The following is a 17,138-nucleotide window of genomic DNA, read 5'->3' on the forward strand; positions in this document are numbered from 1 at the left end:
GCGACAAATAAAATAAAAAAGATGACAGAGTATATAAGGCTGGCTCTAGCATAGACCACTAAACAGTCACGTCCGCTGAATTTAGCGGACGGCAACGTACGTCCAACAAGGTACTCTATACGATACGCTATAATTTAGTGGTGGTGTCGGACACGGTAAATGTGGCAGACTTCTATCGTCTGCTATCACCACCGTCGAGGCTGATCATTCGCTCCCGCGCGCGGCTCGGAACCTTCAACGCATTGTCGGTTTTCCGTCCTCACTGTTCAACTCGGCAAGCTCTGGTGGTCCTGCTCCCCGTCGCAGAGGGTGCTGGTGCGAGAGGGACGGGAGCTGGTGGCAGAGCTCGGTACTCCTACACGCAGGGATGGGTGACGAGCACATGCGGCATCATCACTGTCAAGATCAACATCCCCACTGGATATTTGTTTTTATTATTATTATATGTTCGTAGTGAAAAATGTTAATTACTTTTTTGAATTAGGTACGTGAGCTCGAATTCAAATTACATGAAAAATAGAGAATAAATATTGTAGGTAATAGATTCTATTAACACTGTAGATATAGAGGATCGATTTTAGAGGACGTTGTTGGAGATGAAGAAAATATAGAGGACGAATTTTTTAGAGGATGCTGTAAATGATAAAGAATATTACTTTAAAGGACGAAATTTAGGAGACGTTGCTGGAGACAGCCTAATACTAGAGCAAAAGGCGCCCTTACGGCCCCCCTATCTGGTATCATACTATTTAGAAAATAAGATATCACAACCAAAAGTCTCCTATCAAGCCTACACTGATAGCAATGCAAAGCACTCGCTCTGCCATCATTTTCTACTGGATATTTCTCGCTCACGTCAGCGCTTCGATTTTCTCAATGCACCTCAGGTGCATCCACACCACGGGCATTTTGCTCCACTTTGATCACCTACAGTTACAAAGAGCAAAAAGAAACAAAATTCAGTGGTCTAAGATATAAACTACAGACTGCAAGTTCATAACCTGCTATGCATCATACAAAAAGATATTACCTCCGTTCTTAAATATTTATCATCCGCTAGTTCATTTTTGAACTAAACCGTGATAAATAAAAAAAGAACAAAAGAAATATATTGTTGCACATATTAAAAACATAGTAGCATTCAAACCATACAAGTTCATCATGAATAAACAGAACAAACTGCATCAGAGCACTACCAACCAGACACGGTCTATCTCAGATTCTAGCGTTCCATGCCAAAATACCTTCATCCGATAGCTGTTTTCAAGAACTTTCAGTTGCTCTAGATCCTCTTCCATTTGTAATGGTTGGACTATTGGTGGAAGTTCTAGATAGATCTTCAAAAATCTTGAATGAAAGCCCTGTGTGAGAGAGAGCAGTTAGTCAATTAATTAGCCAAATGAAAGTCGGTTAATCAAAGGACCATGTATCAAATATAAATAAATAAGCATAAGCTTGATAAGGTATGCGATTCCAAGATGAAGAAGATATGGATTTTTTGGATTGACGTTCCCTGATCTGAAATGGTCAGGGCCAGAAGATTTTCATGTGAAAAAATACAGTCAATATAAGAGTTAAATAGCTATTTGTGCCTCACTTATTGAATGGAATCAGCCCTCTTAAAAAATATCACGTAGCCCAGATTATCCACAACACACTTCACTCTATTCGTATCGAATGCATCTTCTAGTTTCAGTGAAGTAACAGCTGTGCTGAAAACTGCAGTACTGAATATAATACCAGAGTTCATTTCTTGAATGCGAATAACTATGAAAATCGAATAACTATGAAAATATTAATTATTTACATCTAAAACATTGGTTTTGTATGTGTAAGCAGTCATTAACATTCATGATAGATCAAGAAAAAACATACAGACTCAGCCTACCAGCCAGCTCCAATGGAAATATCAACAGGTTCATAGCCTCTGCAGTCAAACACCATCAAACAAGTCTTCGTTTCTTTCTAGCTCTGCTCAATAGTACTACCTCCATTTTTATTTATTTGACGCTACTTAATTCAATTTTGTACTAACCGGCAACAAATAAAAACAAGCGGAGGGAGTAAGTGGCATCCACTGACCATGAATCATCACAATTGTTCCATCTCTCCCACAAAGCTTGCACTGAGAGAAGACGACAGCTTACATGGTTCAACAAAATATACAGTCGACACGCTAAAGAACCGATAATGCAAAAACCATCACCCTGCCAATGATCACAATACAAGAAATCATATTAACAAAAAAGCAATCACATTGCTTGTGAATCATAAAGCATATATTTTCCTAGGTAACCTAGTTTGCAAAATAGCATGACCCTTGAGAAGGAACAAATGAACAATCCTCTGTTGTTGTCCTTTTACAAAAATATGCCTCCTGTCCACCCAATTTTAATCATGAATCAGTACCCCTCACAGAATCCAACCCAACCTACTAAGCAAATAACATAAAAGAAGGAAATTCAGAAGACTAAAGGAATCTCAATTAACCACGTCATGAGTCATCTCATTTGCTGTCCTCATATCATGTAGTACCAAAATACGAAAATGAATGCATTTTAAAAATTGAAGAAGGCATAGTAGGAGCAGCTAACATCAGTGTCGAAAAATCAAGTGACATCAGTAAAATCAATTGCATTCCTCAACTGAATGTAGATAAAGACACATAGACCAAATTATTGGTGTTCAGAGAAATCTAACAGAAAGCAAATGCTCTCAAACATCTAAAAGTCAATAAAACATAATATCAGTGGTCACTGCACAGTATTATGCACATACAGGAAGCGAGATCTTACATCTACCACCGTCTTATCAATTTCACATATGCCAATCTGCTCCACAGAGATATGTCGTGAAACCTAACACAGAACACCACCGTTCCCCTCCAATAACCAACACATGTGTATCATGAAACAATTGAACGTTACATCCAATAAATTTTAGATAATATACATATTCATCTGTGTACATATTCATCATTTTGAAAACTACAAATACCAAAAAATTCACCTAATTAATGAACCTGGCAGTACGACTGCATCCTAACAATTTTTTACTGCAGACTTCTCCAGGCATTACAAGTTCAAACAAATTACAAGACAAAATTATATGAAGTAACCAATGACATATTCTTAAAGATGGTTTAATTGATGCAAATAGCATCAGAGCACACCTTTTAGTGCTAAATGTACCAAAACATGTATGATAATATCGTTAGCTATGATGCTAGCACGCATTTCATTTTTTGTCAACAATAATATTGTAAGCGGCCAATTGCAGTTTCGATTCGAATTTTTGGCATCAAAATAAATAAAGCGTGCATTCTACTTTTTTTTTGTTACCAACGCCATCGCACCAGGCTTACCACCGGGAAAAAAAATCTATACATACCGCATGTGAACACCACCTTTTACAGCCCCTCACATGCACCACTTAAAGGCCCACAAAGACAGATCAAAATTTACAAAATAATCTTTTAGTAATTTATTTTTTTCTTCTATTTATATATACCAGCAGCTGGTGTATGTGAGGGGCTGTAAAAGAGATTCTTTACATCCCAGATGTAAAGAATTTTTTTTCCTACCAATAGGCAAAACCCACATTAGTAGTGAACTGGAACAACAAAGAGCAGTCCATCAAAGAAGAGAGATGGAAGGGACATCATACCTTCAAGCTTCCACGAAGGCATCGTAGCAGCGAGACGGGACGCGAGGTCAGCGACGACATGGGGGTTAGGTCGTTGCGGCTGCGTCGCGCGTGGCCACGTAGGTGAGGAGGGAGTCATACCGCGGGCGGGATCCGCAGCGGCATGGTGAGGATGGCGGCTAGGAGAATGTACGCCGCGCAGACGAGAGAATGTCAGTGTCAGGGCCGTTCCTGACTTTTCAAGGCCTTGAACGAAATCCGATATGGAGGGTCCATCCACACACAAATATATATAATTATACATACAGTATCGAATATTTAACATATAAAAATTATTATGCTCTGTTTTGATGCTTATAAGATAACAAATGTAAAATATAGCTAAAAGCACTTACTTCTTATTTGATATCATTAAAAATATCTTCTAACATTTTGTGATACAAAGTCATCGCTTATATCATTGAGATCAATTTCATCCAACAACTTTTTTTCGATATATAGAATCGTCAAGCCGTTTAACCTCTCTTAAGTTATTGTTGACCATAAATAGTTCACAAAAATATTTCAATTTTAAAAAGCTTCTCTCTGCCGATGCAACCATCATGTGTATAGTAAATAATACTCTCTCTATATCAAAATAAAATTTGTTTTGCTTCTTTAGTGGATTCATCATCATCTAGTTGAATATAAACATAAAAAATCAAGAGCTAAAACAAATACTATTTTTTATCGGATGGAGTATTCGATAAGCAATTGAGACATTAGTTTAACAATCTAAATGAGACTAGTTGATAGCGCATCGCTCTTTGCGTATTTGTGTCTAGAATAGATAGGTTTAACAGGAAAAAAGTGTTAGCGTCTAGTGGCTAGGGGACCCTCTGATTTTGGGGGCCTGGTGCGGCCGCACCCTTGGCACCCCCACAGGTACGGCCCTGGTCAGACATACTGCCATGGTCACCACATAGGTTGGCAAGTGGGGAGGCAACTGGAGGTCAATACAAGGCGATGAAGCTGTTAGCAAGCAATCATAAGTGGAAAGGGATGAACAAGACAACAGAAACAGACGCGGCAGAAGAGAAGGCTTAAGCGCAGTCGAGGAGATCAAAGTGCGCCAGCCCCTGGCCAAATATAAATGTGGTTGGGCCACGTTGGGCCATGTAATATGGGCCTCAATACTGATACACTTGTGTGACCGCGTCCATATATAAATGGCGTGTATCTGTACAGGAGAGGGTATCGAAGAACAAAAATAACAATTCTATTATCGCCTTCCCTGCTATCTTCTTCTTCCCCATGTCATATCTTCCCGTTCTCCACACCTCTAGCGACTGTTAGTTCGTGCCCTAGCCGACAGAGTTGCTAACAGAGAAGAGGGGTGAGGTCTGTCAAGAATGCCGCCATGTCAAGTCGGATTCCGCGCCGCCATGGAGACAAACGGGGAGGGGTCACGGAAACTGCGGTGGCGCGAGGAGTAGCATGCTTCGGGGCGACGACACGAGAAGGAGAGAGGAGTATGTTAGGACACCCGAAGGAGAGACTACTAGGGAATGGCAGGTGACACAGACGCCTCAGCTGAGAGATCGAGAACCTCGAAGAAGAGAGGAGTAGGAGAAACAACAGTACCATGCGTGCCGATCCGAGCAGGGAGAGGGGCAGCGCGGAGAGGAAGATGGCGGGATGGGGCCGACGTTTGCTGCGGTGGTGCGGGGAGGAATAGTATGCGGAAGGGGGCGGTAGAACTTCTCAAAGGATGCAAATGCACTAGAACTTCTCAATCACTCACTAGAATGCGATCTCAAGCAACAAGTATGAGAGTTTGAGTTAGAGGATCACAAATGAGCTCAATGTATGCTAGGAGTGGTCAAGAGAGCCCTCACACACAAGCTCCATTTCTATTTATAGCCCACAACTCAAACCTAGTCATTATGTGCAAATAGCACAACTTCTGCGCACACATGGACGGTCCACGCCCCATGGCCGGACGGTCCATCGTACCAGTAACGGCTATAAAGACCGTTGAAACCTGTCAGTGCTGTCAGAAAAAGTCAAGCCTGGACGATCCACCCTCCTGGGCCGGACGGTCCGGGACCTGTCAACATGGAATATCATAGCACTCGTCAGTTAAAACAATCCGAGCGGAGTGTCCGCCATTTTATGGCCGGACGGTCTGCACATGGACCACTTACCGTCCGGCTAAAAACCCCGGACAGTCCATAGTGCAAGGACTCAAAAACACACTTTCCCTGCCCAAACTCAATTCAGTTTATGCGGACGGTCCAGCCTCCTGGCTTGGATGGTAGCGAAGGGAGACAGAGACAAGGCGCCAGCAGACTTCTCTGACAGAGTCGCGGACGAGCTGGCCTCCTGGCTCGGACGTTCTACCAACCACAGAGTTGATATTTTTGCGCTTTTTCAAAAGATTTTGTATTTTAAAAAACGAAGCGTTGTTAGCCCTCATGTAAATGCAACCGTTTATATTATACGAGGCACTAAGTTTTACACCGATCAAGTTCATTGACCCCTCTTAATAGTACGACCGTCTACCCTATTAATCCGGTCAATTTCTTCTCTAAACACCTGCTGACCGGCAAAAAACAAAACCTATATTTTTCCTTTGTCTTCTTCACTTGATCGATTAGTTTCATCCAATTTTCACACTATTAAACGATTGTGCTTGAGACTGATTCAATTTTTCTTTAGTTGATCTAGTTGACAAATTATTAGCGGCTCCATTCTGGACACTGAAACCATGATATTATGAACTATGTAATCCAGCATTGAATTTCCAAAAATGGTATCTAGAATAAAAGGAGACTTTTCTGTACCTCTGGCAAAAATAATAGGTGACGCGGCTCTCATAGGAAATAAATATTTGACATAAAGAGGAAGAGGCTCAATGGGACACCCACATGGAGTTTCTTTGCACTCTAATGACAGGCCAAATATGAACGACAAAAAAATGTCAAAGACAAGAAAATATAGGAAAGAAATATTTGACATAAAAAGGAAGAGGCTCAATGGGACACCCACGTGCAGTTTCTTGCCTACATGTATAGATTAGTAGACTGTAGTAAATGGTCCTTGATGTCTGGTCATTTCTAAGGATAAATTCTAATCATATTTAACAGCAGTTGTGAAATTCTTTAGCTTGTAAGTTCCCTTAACGACTGACAAACATGCATATTATTATGAAGAGTACCGTATTAGAACGGCGTATTCATTGAATACAACAAGAAAAACTGAGAACTCTAGGAATAAATAATACTCATTATTATAAATAAAAATAATTACATCGTGATACTAATCTGCACAAGTGTGTTCCGATTCCATCTATAAGAGACATTTTTAAAGGAACTGAGCATCAATTCTGCAACTAACAGTAAAGTTTCTTTGAGTCTAGGTTGGGGATCAAACAATCACCTATAAGAAAGGATGTGGCGGAAAACTTATGATGCTGACAATCCTTAGAAACCAAGTAGATTCTAAAGAAAAGTTGCTTCTGCTGCTTCTCATCTGAAGAGCTTGTTTCAAGTGTTGGTAGCTGGACTACTGGGTAACCAAAAGAAACCTGAGGGTTACCAAGCTCTCACCTAATCTTTCTCTAGAATTGCGCATCTCGACAAGGGCCTTCACTAACTGATGGGAAAGCATGATTCGGTAATTTAGGCCCCCGAGCCAGATGATTTGACTGTAATGAAAGGCAAAACAAAGGAACCAATGTCACACCAAATGCATATGGAGTAAACTTCATGAATCCGTTGTAAGGTTCTTTGCTTACTCGTGTCCTATGATTGTTTCTAGTGAACGCTCATACTGCACATAGACCATTAGAAACCTGGTATTCATGAGGATTTCTAGCACATCGGAGTTCCTATGCAACTCATCACCTTCCTTGTCTTGAAGTCAGGTGGCTGCAGACGAAGCATAAACTTGTTTGGTGCAATGACATGCAAATCGAATTGAACCCTGGAAAACAAATCCTTTACTATTGAATATTTAAGCTAACAAGATTTCATGTTTGTGCTCAAAGTATATATGATAAAGTGGAAAAGCAACAAAAAAAACACTATGACTAACCTCATGACGAGGTCAGAGAAGGCTCCCGAGCTGAACCCCTCGACCTGGACATGGTCACAGAGCACGGTTGCAGTCCCTCGGTCGGAGCTCCGATTACCAATGACTATCTGGGTACATGACAATCACCATAGGACCTAGGAAGAAGCATAGCGTTATCCTGCAAGAAGCACACCATGGCCATCAAATGCAGCACGGACAACACCTCATACCAAGGATCTGCCAATGCCATGGATGTCTCCTGCACTCTAGTCATGTAGTACTCTTAAAACATTCAGAAGAACTTGCATAGGTGCATATACAAGGGGACTCAATTCTCACCTCAGCCACATCTTCTTGGTTAGCCCGTACAAACTGCTGCAATATTGATGTCCGAATCATGATAAATTATCAGGAAAGCAATTTTTTAGTGTAAACAGCAACAGTAGGGACATTTCGCACGTATAATCACCTTCCACCAGTTCTAGCAGAGCCTGGATAGAGGAGATTAGCAGTGCTAGACCCTCTTGCAGATCAAAGGCCACAAACAAAGCAAGAATTCTGTTATTCACATTTAGTATGAATAACCACGGCAGGGTTCATATGCTACAACAACCATTGTGCTCTTGTACCTAGAATAATTAGAGCATTTGTGCCAGAAATTCCAGTCACCTGAAAAATTCAAGCGGTAGAAAAGAAAACAAACAAAAAAGGCAACTAATGTACCATTTTGCTTGTTAGAGTAATATGTTGGGATTTTTTTTATTGTAAACAGCACCTTATCCACCAACTTATTTTGATGTCAAAAGGAACCCAAACAAGATGAATCCTGGATAACATCCTCTTTGGGGCAGAGGCGGGATATTGTACACCAAAGTTCAAACATTGAAACATAGCAATTGCAAAGTGTAAAAATCCAGATTACCCTCACTACACATGCTAAATAAATTCACTACATAATTATTTATCAGTGTATTTAGTTGGGCTAGTAGCTTAGATTCATGCCAAAGTTTGAGTACCGATTAAGGTTTCTCACACATGACAAAGGCAGAGAATTGGCAGTGGGCGTCTTCAAAAGATTGTCATTCGTTCAACAAATCACTGTCGCTTGTTCACACTTTTGTGCCATGCTCGCCTCTTTCACCTTCTACATTGTCTCACTTAATTCCCGACTGCAAGGAAGAAGAAAAAAACTGTCATAAGGTGCTACATAGAAATTTTTAATCTCTAGTTACAAACAACTGTGGTAGAACTTAAATTACGCACATATAGTCATAATTCTTCTTCATGTGATAGAAAGTATGCAAAATAATGAGCTAGCCAAAAGAAAGAAATATTTTTTTATCAGAAACAGGTATAAAACCAAGTTGGGTTGTTCATCTTTACTACTCTATTAAGAGTACAACGAAGGCGTCCACACCCCTTGCCCCCGCCTACTGCCGCCCGCGCGCCCCGCCTGCTCGCCCACAGGGCGAGGCAACGCCTCCGCCCCGACGCCCTCGTCTTACCCATCAGCCGTGCAATACCCACCCCCAGCCTTCGACCCAACAGATGACGTGCGGCCGCCGCGCTGCGGCCGCCGCGCCCCGCCCGCTCGCGGCGCATGCCCCTTGCCCCGCGTGCGTCGTCTCCCGTCACACCACCCCCTCGACCGCCTCGACGTCGGCGCGAGGCTCCAGGCCATCGGGGACGAATCCGGGCCAGGGCTCCCGAGCAGGCCACGGTCTACGACGATGCCTACGATCCCTGGACCCTGGATGACACCGACGTGTGAGGTCCTACCCTGCCCCCACCCGCGTGTGTCGTCTCCCCTTGTGAACTTGTGATCTATTTTGTTTAGATACTCTATGATTTGAATTTTCCCTCTTTTTTTGTTATTTGTCTTCCTTAACTATAATGATTGTGATAAACTTTATTGTTGTGGAATTTCTCATCTATGTTACAAGATAGATATTCACCACTTTGAGGTCTGAAATAAAACATAATAGCACTCCTAGGCTCACTTTGAGGTCTTAAATAAAACATAATAGCACTCTTACATGATTACCACATAGCTATTTACCACTTTGAGGTTTGCAGGTCTCAGGCTCACTTTGAGAGGCTAGCAGATTTGCTTACTTCAGATATTTTGAAGCCTTGTACCAAGCCATCAAGGAGTAGGGTTGCATCGGTCTTACTGCCAATGATGATCCATACAATGCTAATGAAATGAGCCCAAGTGACCAAAGACAAAACCATGTTTCAACATCGAGAAAAAAGCCTATTTCCCTCCCAAAAAGTGACATATGTCCCAAAAACCATGTCTCCACTTTTCCCTCTTATTGGTTGATGCCTGACATATGTCCTGTTCAAACACAGTTTATCACATTTTTCCATGCACAAAAAATTATTTTTCAAGAAAGAGACTAAGAGAGAATGACGATGATATGATCCCAAGTCTTAATTCATGGTTCACCTGTAGTTCAACAAATGACAATGCAACAACTAACAGAGGGACAATGCAACAACAATTAGTGGGAGCCAGTTTCTCATCCTAAATTATGTTGAGCACTATTGAAGAAAAACGAAAAGTATCATAGTAATCTGTCTAAAGCCAATAATATAGTAAAAAATGACAGTAAAGAAATATGGATAGTGAAACAAAAAAATGTTAGCGTTATACACCCTCCTCCTAATTATAAGTCGTTTTAGCTTTTCTAGATACATAAAGGACTTATAGTTTGGGCTGCAACAGGAGAGTGTATAGCAAAAAATATCAATATTGTGCAACACATGTAGATACAACATTAGGAATCTTATATAAACTGACCAACAAATTGTAAGATGCAAGACCAGAGCGATCCATGGACAAATGAAGGAGAGTCAAAATATTGAATTAATATGAGTTAGTCTCATTTAATAGATCTTTGACGGACTAAAGACTAAAACAGTTTAGTCCCTGTTTTATTGCAACTTATTTGCCAATTTAGCTACTAAATAAAACTAAAATGAATGAATTAATTTTTAGTCCCTAAAACCAAACGGAACGTGGAATACTGCTATTAAGATCTCCATCATGATCGTGACAAAGGTAAGAGCTGTGGTTGAGAAGAGCTTGAACTTTGTCGTGGTTCAGTTTGATTTTTAACTTTTTCGTGCAGAATACTCGAGTGGAGCCGTGAGGGTGGGGTGGGCTCTGAGAAAGGCAGAACTCCAGAGGGCAAAAGTGACATTTCGCATGGGGTTGTGTGGTCCGTATCCTTGACCATGGCTTCAACGTTTGTCGTCTCGTACACTTTCCCCTCTCTCCGGGGGCGGCGGGCACCGCATTGACGGACCTCACCCTGTTGTGCTGCCCCGATCACCTCGTCGACTGCACGGCCCCCTTTTGCCACCGGCGTTTGTCACTCAACACATCTAACAATCCCAACACCCGTTCCACAATTCCACCGTCATCATCGAAGAAGTTCCCCGAAGCCACAGGGCTAAGCCCTCGCCCAACGGCAAAGGTGTCTCTCCGACGAGAGATTCCGGTCTGGAGCTGAGCAAGTCGCCTCCGCCGCCGCCCGCTCCATGGTGGACTAATCCTTCGGTGCCGGCGACCGGAGACCATAGCTGGCTGATCCTCGACCGCATCGTCCACCGCAGTCGGAAGCAGTGTGGGGACGCTACGACCTCGGTGCTCGCCCACGAGTGCGTCGGCCGGCCGATCCGTGCCTCCCTCCGGATCGCGGACCCCCCCGCGGTGTCCCGTCTCTACGTCCACTGGACCAGCATTCCAGCCATTGACCACCACGACTCCATTCTATTCCGGGTGTCTGTCCCCTTCGACGATCCCACTTTCTGAAGCCAAATTGTCTACTTTCCTGATGACTACTTTGTCTACTCGTGCTCCTCGTCGCCGTCGTCCCTTACTAGGCTTCCCCCTTGCTTCACCCGGGTTCCCCCTTGCTTCGGCGGTGGACGCACCGACCCTGAGTTGGATAAGTGGTTACAACCGCACCGGCGCCAGCAACAACGGACCATGATTGAAGAAGACATGGGCATCCTCTGCCATGGAGACAAGGGTGAATTCACGGTGGCAGATCTCACATATCGTTTCAACCAGGAGATCAAACTCTGCTTGCTACATCATCCACTTTTGCCTCTGATGCTGAAATGAAATGGAGTGTTGAGAAGCTACAGATCCCTGCCGACATGAAGATCAACCTCTACTCGTTTAAGACTGATGTCGTCATCACCATCGGCGAGAGGTGCTTGTGCTGGGTTGACTACTACCATGGTATGTTGCTCATTGATGTCCTCACTGACAGCAACAGCAACAGCAGGCTCCGTTATATACCACTCACATCTAAGGCTTTGAAGACTGATCGTGTGTACAAGGACGGTAAACCTGATCCGTTTCGGCGTCTCAGTGTCTGTGATGGTGGTATCATTAAGCTAGTCTGCATTATTACTAAAAAGCACCCTTCTCCTTATCCCTTCACCATAGCAACATGGACTTTGGTTGATATCTACCAAGGTAGATGGGAGAAGGATGTCAACTTGACCATGGGAGCCAGCGAGTTCTTCAATCTTTAAGACGACGCTGCCAAGAGTTGCCTCCCACGAGCAAAGTAACTATTTTAAGAATGAATATGCCAAATTCAACTGGTTGTGCAAAGTGCTGCATGCAAAAAACAATGGCATAGATAAACTAAATACATGAGGAGATGCAGTGATACCTTTTGATGGCGTCTTCACTCAAGTAAGAGAACTTGTTGGCAATGAAGTCATGAAAAATGAAATAGTTCTTGCAGTCCCTTTTAGGAGGGTATCCTTCTTCTTCGTTGATATAGATGGAACTTAACAGTAGCAACTTATTTCGCATGTTGACTTGAACCATCCAGAAAGGATCGCGGAACTTGTCCTCGAGGAGGAAGCAAATGACATCTGGATCAACCAAGCTCACCACAGGAAAACTTGGCCTCACTCGTGGGAGGCAACTCTTGGCAGCGTCGTCGTAAAGATTGAATAACTCGCTGGCTCCCATGGTCAAGTTGACATCCTTCTCCCATCTACCTTGGTGGATATCAACCAAAGTCCATGTTGCTATGGTGAAGGGATAAAAAAGAAGGGTGTTCTTTAGTAATAATGCAGACGAGCTTAATGATGCCACCATCACAGACACTGAGACGTCGAAACGGATCTGGTTCACCGTCCTTGTACACACGGCCAGTCTTTAAAGCCTTAGATGGAAGTGGTATATTACGGAGCCTGTTGTTGCTGTCAGTGAGGACATCAATCAGCAGCATATCATGGTAGTAGTCAACCTAGCACAAGAACCTCTCGCCGATGATGACGACGGCATCAGTCTTAAACGAGTAGAGGTTGATCTTCATGTTAGGAGGGATCTGCAGCTTCTCAACACTCCATTTCATTTCAGCATCAGATGCAGAAGGGGGATGGTGCAACAAGCAGAGTTGGACCTCTTGGTTGAAACGGTATGTGAGATTTGCCACCGTGAATTCACCCTTGTCTCCATGGCAGAGGATTTCCATGTCTTCTTCAATCATGGTCCGCTGTTGCTGGCGCCGGTGCGGTTGTAACCACTTATCGAACTCGGGGTCGGTGCGTCCACCGCCGAAGCAAAGGGGAACCCGGGTGAAGCAAGTGGGAAGCCTAGTAAGGGACGGCAGCGACAAGGAGCACGAGTAGACAAAGTAGTCATCAGGAAAGTAGACCGTTTGGCTCTAGAAACAGGGATCGTCGAAGAGGACAGACACCCGGAATAGAATGGAGTTGTGGTGGGCGGCGATGGCAACAGGCTCCTTCATGCAGTCAATGGCTGCAATACTGGTCCAGTGGACGTAGAGACGGGACACCGCGGGGGGTCCGCAATCCGGAGGGAGGCACGGATCGGCCGGCCGACGCACTCGTGGGCGAGCGCCGAGGTCGTAGCGTCCCCGCACCACTTCCGACTGCGGTGGACGATGCGGTCGAGGATCAGCCAACTATGGTCTCCGATCGCCGACACCGAAGGATCAGTCCACCATGGAGCCGATGGCGGAGGAGGCGACTTGCTCAGCTCCAGACCGGAATGCCTCGTCGGAGAGACACCTTTGTCGTTGGGCGAGGGCTTAGCTCTGCAGCTTCGGGAACCTCCTTCGATGATGGCGTGGAATTGTGGAACGGATGTTGGAATTGTTAGATGTGTTGAGTGGCAAACGTCGGTGGCAAAAGAGGTCATGCAGTCGACGGGGTGATCAGGTCAGCACGGCAGGGTGGGGTCCATCAATGCGGTGTCCGCCGCCCCCGGAGAGAGGGGAAAGTGCACGAGACGACAAACACTGAAGCCACGGTCAAGGATACGGACCACACATCCCCATGCGAAATGCCACTTTTGCCCTCTGGAGTTCTGCCTTTCTCAGAGCCCACCCCACCCCCATGGCCTCACTCGAGTATTCTGCACGAAAAAGTTAAAAAACAAACTGCACCACGGCAAAGTTCAAGCTCTTTTCAACCATAGCTCCGGCCCTTGTCACGATCATGATGGAGATCTTAATAGCAGTATTTCACGTTCTGTTTGGTTTTAGGGACTAAAAATTAATTCATTCATTTTAGTTTTATTTAGTAGCTAAATTGGCAAATAGGTTGCAATAAAACAGGGACTAAACTATTTTAGTCTTTAGTCCTTCAAAGAGTGATTAAATGAAACTAACTCATATTAATTCCATATTTTGCCTCTCCTTCATTTGTCCATGGATCACTCTGGTCTTGCATCTTACAATCTGTTGGTCAGTTTATATAAGATTCCTAATGTTGTATCTACATGTGTTGCACAATATTGATATTTTTTGCTATGCACTCTCATGTTCCAGTCCAAACTATAAGTCCTTTATGTATCTAAAAAAGCTAAAACGACTTATAATTAGAAGGAGGGTGTATAACACTAACATTTTCTTGTTTCACTATCCATATTTCTTTACTGTCATTTTTTACTGTGTAATTGGCTTTAAACAGATTACCATGACACTTATCGTTTTTCTCTAACAGTGCTCAGCAGAATTTAGGATGAGAAACTGGCTCCCACTAATAGTTGTTGCATTGTCCCCCTGTTAGTTGTTGCATTGTCATTTGTTCAACTACAAGTGAACCATGAAATTAAAAAGATGTTCTGTTGGTCAGGCCTGAAAACTGATGTGGAATTATTTGTGAAACAATGTGCGGTTTGTCAGCAAGCCAAAAGTCCCAAGCAGTATCCTTCTGGGTTACTTCACCCATTGCCTGTGCCAGCAGGAGCTTGGCAAGACTTAACTATGGATTTTATTGAGAAGTTACCCCGGTCAGAAGGATATGATACTATTTTGGTGGTGGTAGATCGATTCACCAAGTATGCTCACTTCTTTCCCTTAAAGCACCCTTTCACTGCTCAGGGAGTGGCCCAAATCATGGTAGATTCAGTAATCAAGCTGCATGGGGTGCCCAAAACAGTGGTATCTGATAGGGACAAGATTTTTACAAGTGTTTTTTGGGAACATTTGTTCAAGCTCTTGGATATTAAGCTTGCTTTAAGCACAACCTATCACCCTCAGACAGATGGGCAGAGTGAGCGAGTTAATCAGTGTTTGGAGATGTATCTCAGATGTGCTGTCCACTCCAACCCTCAGAAATGGAAGTCTTGGCTATCTTTAGCCGAATTGTGGTATAATACCACTTTCCACTCATCATTGGGTTGTTCACCTTTCCAGGCCCTTTATGGCTATGAAGCATTTGTTCTTGGCATTCCTTTAGTCACAGGGCAGGAGGATAAGGGAGCTGTCCAGTTTGTCCAGCACAGAGCTGAGCATATTGAGATGTTGAAGGCCAATTTGGCTAGAGCTCAACAGAGGTATAAACATTTTGCAGATAAGAAGAGGGTTCCCAGGGAGTTTCAGGTCGGGGAACATGTTTTGCTCAAGCTCCAGCCTTATGCTCAAAATTCTATGGTCAATAGACCTTGTCCCGAATTCGCATTCAAGTATTTTGGGCCTTACACAGTGACTGAGAAAATTGGGCCAGCTGCTTATCGTTTGGCTCTTCCACCAGAAGCTCAGATCCACCCTGTCTTCCATGTTTCCCAACTCAAACCATTTGTTCCAAATTATACTCCCGGTCTTTGATACTCTTCCTCAACCAATGGATTTGGACAGGGGACCTCTGGCTACGGTAGAGATCCTGGATCGCAGTATGGTCAAGAAAGGCAACGCGGCTACGGTCCAAGTGTTACTCAGATGGTCTAGGTTACCATCATCATGTGCTACTTGGGAGGATTTTACTGTGGCCAAGAACAGATTTTCAAAGGCCCTTGCTTGGGGTCAAGCAAGCTCTCAAGGGGGGCGGATTGTCACAACCCTACCAAGAATGCATAGATTCAGACAAGGTAACAAGAGGGCAAGAAGGAGGATAGAGGGGATAGAGTAATACAGCTGTAAGCTGCTGGCATCTAGCTATAATAACTGATTAGATCTGTCATCTAGCTGTTAATCCAGCTGTAATAACTGATTAGCAGTTAGAGTCACTTGGTGCTGCTATAAATCTGAGCATTTGTAATGGAGAAGACATGAAATGAAATAAAACAGAAATCAAGCTCCACCACATACCCGTGTGATTTAGCGTTCTTGTTTGATTCGGCTAAGGGGGAGACCTCACGTCGGATGAACCCTAGGGAGAGGGAAAGCCATACCTGGGCACAGATTCAAGGGTGGACGAAACCCTAGACCAGGGTTCCTCACAGGGAGATCAGGAGATGGCCACTGGGCTGACGCTTGCGGAAATGGTGCTTGGGGAGATGGCCGCTGGGCGCCTGGGGAGATCCGGAGATGGCCGCTGGGCGCCTGCCTGGGCGTGCGCGCCAGCGCGGTGCGCATCGTGGGCGTGGGCGCGTGGCCCGACAGGCAGGGCCGCTGGCCGCTGGCCGCTGGCCGCTGGGCGTGCGCGAGCGCGCCTGGGGAGATGGCCGCTCGCCGCTGGGCGCCTGGGGAGATGGCCGCTGCCCGCTGGGCGCCTGGGCGGCCGCAGCGGTGCGCATCGTGGCGTGGGCTAGTGGTGGCTGGCGGAGACCGGAGAAGACGAATGGATGGGCAGGATGGCGGCGGCCGACGCCTCGGGAGTCGAGGAGAAAATTGGAGACGGAAGAGGTGGGAACCCTAAACGGCTACAACTAATTAAATGGAGGCCGAGTTTTAGTTTTAAGTAGTGGTGCTTTAAGTATATTAGAGATTAGAGATATATATTATATAGTTACAAAGAAAAAGATAAATATATTAAAAGTCCTTCTATTTATTGTGCCGAGTTTTAGTTTTAAGTTTTGGGTCTAAGTTTTGAATACCAATCTCCTATTGTAATTATTCATTCCCTTTAGAGAGGTATACTTTACAAAGGAATAAAATCATTATTAGAAGTCATTTTATCTCAAATCATTTGAAGAATTCTTTAAATCA

At 44.0% G+C, this 17,138-nt stretch overlaps 1 long non-coding RNA gene across 17 annotated transcripts; it reads right to left on the bottom strand.

The window, feature by feature from the left end:
* Positions 1 to 606: 606 nt before the first annotated feature.
* Positions 607 to 16,870, bottom strand: LOC103636287 (uncharacterized). Of its 17 annotated transcripts, none has more exons than XR_002264062.2 (10): positions 16,382 to 16,870; positions 8,041 to 8,870; positions 7,723 to 7,879; positions 7,424 to 7,611; positions 7,066 to 7,333; positions 6,471 to 6,572; positions 2,297 to 3,891; positions 2,083 to 2,207; positions 1,245 to 1,361; positions 607 to 927 (listed from the first exon to the last, which is right to left on the bottom strand). It is a non-coding gene; the product is annotated as an uncharacterized lncRNA (long non-coding RNA). The 17 variants fall into 17 exon arrangements; XR_002264066.3 differs by lacking the exon at positions 16,382 to 16,870 and having other exon boundaries at positions 8,041 to 8,073; positions 8,171 to 11,077; XR_002264061.3 differs by lacking the exon at positions 16,382 to 16,870 and having other exon boundaries at positions 8,041 to 8,076; positions 8,171 to 11,074.
* Between the last annotated feature and the right edge of the window lie 268 nt (positions 16,871 to 17,138).

The sequence above is a fragment of the Zea mays genome, chromosome 8, assembly GCF_902167145.1.
Source record: "Zea mays cultivar B73 chromosome 8, Zm-B73-REFERENCE-NAM-5.0, whole genome shotgun sequence".
Classification (NCBI taxonomy): domain Eukaryota; kingdom Viridiplantae; phylum Streptophyta; class Magnoliopsida; order Poales; family Poaceae; genus Zea; species Zea mays.